A 6,006-nucleotide genomic window follows, 5' to 3' on the forward strand; every position below is an offset into this window, starting at 1 on the left:
TTTGTTTCCTAAAAATTGCATCAGCAAAAGGTTTTCTACGCTAAAATTACGATCTTCCCAGCTTTCAGGAACATGTAGAGCTGTATGGAAAAACACATTATCACCCCAGTATTGGCATTTTTTAAAAGGCATGTTATTTTCTGGGGTTTGTGTTCTCTCACCCTACTTCCAGTTTGTAGTTAAAACAGGTGTAAAACCCATGGGTGATGCGGGAAACCTCTACATTTCAGAAAATGAATGTTTTTCCTGCTGAATTGAGCAAGGGTTAGGTGTGGAGATCCTGAAGGTTTTTCCAAAGAAAGTAACTGTGAAATGTAAAAATAAGATTAACGTGTACGAAAAAGCAGCCATTTATAACAATGTTTTCATCTGTAACTTCTTTTTCTGATGGCCAATTTACAAAAGTGTTAGAATTGGGGGTCTCTAGTTTGCACAGGTAGGTACTTGTGACAAATAGAGACCCTCTCCTCTAGTCAGGATAAGGGGATTACACTCCTAAAATATCCCTTGCTCACCCCCTTGGTAGCTTGGCATGAGCAGCAAGGCTTTATCTCAGTGGCGTTGTAAGTTAAGCATTTGTGACCACACACAGTAACCCAGTGACAACACTACAAATGGACACCACACAAGGTTATATATCCAAAATAAGTATATTTTAGATAGAGTTACCACAAGACCAATAAGCAACAAAAATAATCCACAGTACTATTAGATTTCAAGAGTTCTGGTTAAAAGGCTTAGATCAAGGTTCTGTGCGAGTCGGTAGCCCTATCCGACTACATCGTTGTTGAAATAACACAGTATAGCAAATCCAGTGGACCGCGTCGGTACAGGCCCACTCAAATGTCGACAGACTCAGTCACAGTACCTTTTACTTGAGGCGGCCGGCACGGATGTGCGAGCCGATTCCGGTGTTCGTCGCGGTGCAGAAAAGGAAGCGTTGCAGGATGCGTTGTACCTTGATACGGTGCAGGCAGCGGCCCGTTGACAGAGTCGGTGGATCTAAGGCATGCGTTGCAGGGCGAGACGGTGCTTCGATGCTGTGTTTGCAGCTTGCGGTGCGGCAACAGAGCCGGAGTTAGGGAGCGGCGCAGAACCGGACAGCGGTGCAAGTCGGGCGGTACGTCGCAAAGGTGGTGCCCAACTCCAGTGCGGTCACAGGACTCAAAGTCAGCAGCAGTGACCGCGTCGGTCAGACCAGTACGAGTCGGTGTAGCGAGACATTGCACAACGCGGTGTTCATCAGTCGCGGTGCAGGCAACGGCTAAGTGATGGCGTCAGGACGGAGTCTGTGAGCTCAGAGCTTGCGTTGTTCGAGGTGGACATTACTTGATGCGGTGCCTACAGGACATCGGGCCAGTCGTGAGAGTCGGTCACAGCTCCCTACCTCTGTAGCCACTGAAACAGCGTTTCCAGCAGCAATCCACAAATACTGGTGATGTCTACTGGTCCTGAGACTTCGATCAGGGGGCAAGTTCTCTTCCAAGCCCTTGTAGATTTTTTCACAAGTTGAAAGTAAAGTACACAAAGTTCTTTCTCCTCTCTTTGGCAGTCAGGCAACCACTGCAGGCCAATTCCCCAAGCAGCACTTCAGCTTGGGAATAGTCTCTCCTCAGTTTCCTCAGGTTCCTCTCCTCAGCAGAGGTTTCGTCTTGTAAGTCCAGAGGTGATCTAATTTCTTGGGATCAGGGTCCCAATATTTTTACCCAAAATCCTTTGTTCTCTGAGGGGAGAGGGGCCTCTGCCCAGTCCAAACCAGTTCTGAAGTACCCTGTTTACCAGACTTCTCCTCTCCTTTCACAGCGCAGGTCAGGCACATCAGAAGCCCTACAGGAGCCAGCATTGTGGAAGGCAAGTACAGTCCTGGAGCACTTTGTTGGCAGTCTTCCTTGTCTTCTTTCAGTGTGCAGGGCAGAGACATCAGACACACCACAGGGGGTGGAGCCAGCATTGTAGAGGGAAGGCCCAGCCCTATTCAGGTCCCAGGTGCAACTCCTCCCTCCCATCTAGATGCAGATCTCTCTATTCACCACTGGGCTGCCCCAGCCTGTCTCCTGGAATTCCCCAGCTCTGTACACAACCTCACAGAGGCAGGCATAAATGGTTAGGCAAGCAAATACCTACTTTCTAAAAGTGGTATTTACAAACGCAGAATATTAAAATAAACTTCACTAAAGGATGTATTTTATTATTCTGAGTCCAGGCATACTAAACTCGAATTTCTACCACGTTCTCTGAGTCTGTTAGGATTATAAACATGTATTAATCTTGTGGAAAAGTGAATTTTGCCTTGTCATATGTGCCTACGTGTTCCCCATCCTATGTTATATGTGCATGATCGATATGCATATATCCCCCTATGATCGATTAAAGACGCAATTATAGTTGTGTCCAACGTTAGTATGCCAGTTTCCAGTTCTCGTGAAAGCAACGAGTATTAGGCCTATGTTGCCTTGTTTTACATTATGCACGTTAATTCATCGCATTGTCCCCGTTTCTAGGCCTCAAAGGGCCCGGACACCAGATTCAAGCTCCAGTCTCCTGAACCCACTCCGAGGAGCGATGCAGCCCCCACCTGCATCCCTGACCCTTCACTTACTTCCTGCCGCGCAGCGCGGTGCCCGGCCTGGCTCTGCCTGCCTGTCTGCCAAGAATATGTTATGCCTCTAGTTATCAGTTCAGCTCTCCGTCTTCACATTCCTAAGCTACTGAACCGCATAAACATTTCCAGCTATAGTCTAGTCTTTCTGTCTCCATGCAAGTGAATTACTGTATTAATATTCATGGAAGATTCATAGCACACGCAATACATGTAGAATATATGCATGCACCAGCCTTAGTGTCAAGTAGCCTTTGCCCTGATAACTTTTAGATTCTATCAACATGTACTCCAAACACCAGATACCAGATATGCTATAGGTACATGTCGTCCTGACACCGCAGACTTTAGTCTCCTCTTCTAGTGCAGAAGTCATAGCCCCCAGTTCTCCCCGGTAACACGTCATTGTCCGTTTGCGCGCACCACTAGGTTAAAGGTCCCAGCTGCTCAGGTAGCCGCCTCCATGTATCCGCCCATTTCATGACACTTCTGTGACGTTCTCATCACATGTCTACGTGTACGCCCTGTACACGCCTTCATTTCACGCCCATGTCTCCTTATCTTACGCTTGTCACTAGTTACGCCTACTGTATGTAATGTAATTATGATGTTTTACTATATATATATCTTGTACTGTTGATGAAGGGTGCAGCTGCCTCTCTATTTTATTTCAGGCTGTCCCGATCCAGTCCCTTCCCTTTTGCCTGAATAAAGCCCGTTCGACTCGGATACATCGGATCCTGCCTCTTATTTATTGAGCTATCTGTTATTATTAATGTATTCAAAAATAGTACCGGTAATTAATTATTTATTTACCACATAATGGCGCCCGAATAGGGACGAGCCCCTTCCTCACGCGCTGGCGATGCTACGCAGGCCCCCTGACCCTCTGCAGCCGTGACGGAACCATACCGTGCACGTGCAGATATTTCTGCTTCAAGTCTCCCTCAGGCCCACGGAGGAGACGGAGACTGCGGTCCGACATCCAGACGAAGCGGTGTGGAATGCGGTTCGTCCCGACCAGAGCCCAAGCCGAGAGAACAAGGTCCGAGGTATCCGGAGGCCCACCTGTTTCCGAAGTCCGAAGTTCGTAGTCCGACGTCGTAGCAGTCCAGTCCAGTCCGAGGCCTTCCAGTTTCTGCTTCCCGGTGAGTACCGTTGCGGGGGAAGTAGCTAGACAGGATCATTAGTTTGTTCCTGGTCCGTTGGGTTTGGGTACACAGATCCAGTCCGAAGTATTCACCTAGGTGGATACGGTATGACGTGTCTCTTTATGGGACCGGTATGTTCTGTACTGTTTTAGCAGTGCATCCAGTACTTCTAGTAAGTCCGTTCTCGAGAAATTCAAGTGTTATGTTTTCAGTGTATCAGGTAGTATTCTGTTCGAACTGTTATTTAATGTATTTTTATGTCGTGGTATGAGTGTTTTGTTTGCCATTTCATTACTGTGATTATTGTGTATTGTGTTCCAAGTATAAATCAGTCATGCCTCTGTTTTCGAAATTACGTCAGATAAAAACCAGAAAAGGGTTACTCGAAGAAGCAGTTCCTGTCCCTCCTAGGGACAGTCCTGGACATTTTATGTATTACAAGCATGGCTTAGATGCCATATTATATCTAGATTTATGGGCGGACTATACTAAAGATCTTGAAGAGAAATATAGATGGCCTGTATCAGGTACATGGGATGCCGAGTGCATCATGCGAGTAGAAGAAGCATTATGGAAAAAGAAAGCCAGACAGTCCCAGAAAGATGCCATCGAGTTATGGCGCAAAGAATCTCATAAAAGAACCGAAAAAGAATTCAGAAAAACAGAATTAAGTAGGGAATCATCAGAGAAAGCCCAAGAAAGGGAATTACTCGAAGAAGGTGAACGAGTTAGAGCAGAACAGTCAGACAGACAGAGAAATGCCCTTATTAAAGGTATGTATCCTCTTCCTGCCGAGGGCTTGCCAAAAGCAACCCCGGAAGCACCCTGTAATTTACCGCCACCATTGATCCCGATTAAGCTACGTCATAAACCGACCGCAGCTGAAATTTTTCTTTCGTCCTACTTGGACGACACAGTTCCAGAATATGCAAATCCTATTCCGCCTACACACCCTCTGCATCCTGTTAATAATGTAATTCCTGTTCCTCCAGCCGCTGGTCCCGTGGGTCCAGTTAATGTTACAGCACCCCCGGACCAGCCCACGATAAATGTACCCGCTTTGCCAGCTACTTTACCAGCACGTACAGTATTCACCGACGATTCTAGTTTAGGAGCAGCGGGGGGAAGTGCTCCCAGCACCCCGCCCCAAGCAAGACGACTGACGCTGCATGACGTAGCGTTACAGCGTACGCCAAAAGTGGCTACATACACAGATCTCAAGCGACTTCTTACTGACTGTATATATGATCCCGTTCCAGGTGAAGATCACATGATCTTATATTCATTACGTTTAAGACGGGTTGCCAGCTATCTGGTCACCCTGCCCGATATGGGAGAACATCTAGACAGAATATATCGTTTTATCCGTACAGGAGAGAATCCAGGAAGTATTCACGAAGCCATGGTTCAAAGAAAAGTCGAGACTCAACTTATGATTTTAAAGTTCTTGATTAACTGTTTAATAAGAGAGCAAGATTATCCAGATAAAGACCAAGACGAGATGAAAGCCCTGACCAGGTGGAGTGACAATATAGCCGAGGGAAAACACAAGACACAAGGTAGTGTAGAGAGTATGTACAAGAAAATTCGTGAGGAAATAATACGTATACACCAGAAAGAGAAAGCAAAACGAGCAACCGAGAAAGAGAATGACTCTTCTGGTGAAGAGGTAGACAGCGAGAATCCCTCCAGAATAGCGTATGTAGGTAGAACTAGACTTTCCGACCGACATTCACGCCTAGATTATAAGAAAGTTTTTCCTCCTCCAGCACCAGAACAGTGTTCTCTTGAGCAAGTATTCCAGGTCACCGATCAAATTCTGAAATCACGGATAGGTTATAGCGAGCTTAGTACAATGCATGAACAAGAACTAGCCCGATCAGCAGTCCGTTGGACTAGTGATCCTACCACGTTTCCAGATGAAATAGTGGCCCAAACGTTTCTGAAACTGCCCCCAGCCGAGCAGCGTCTGGTGGGTACGTATATGATCCAGCACCTCATCACACTGTATGAGGATCAGCATTCTGATCCAGGTCCTCTACATGATGTATTAAACGAGTTACTCCTAAACAGATGGAAAGGTCTAGGTACCGATTTAAATAGTGTCATATTAGAACAACGCCACAAATACAGAACGTTTCTGAATCCACATTTTGTTCCCGTCTCACCCCAAGAAAAAAAAATCATTCTACATAGATAGACAGAATCCGTTACGAGAAGTACATCCAGTTAAGGTAGAGGGGGGTGGTCTAGAAC

The sequence above is a fragment of the Lissotriton helveticus genome, chromosome 4_1 (genome assembly GCF_964261635.1).
Source record: "Lissotriton helveticus chromosome 4_1, aLisHel1.1, whole genome shotgun sequence".
Classification (NCBI taxonomy): Eukaryota; Metazoa; Chordata; class Amphibia; order Caudata; family Salamandridae; genus Lissotriton; species Lissotriton helveticus.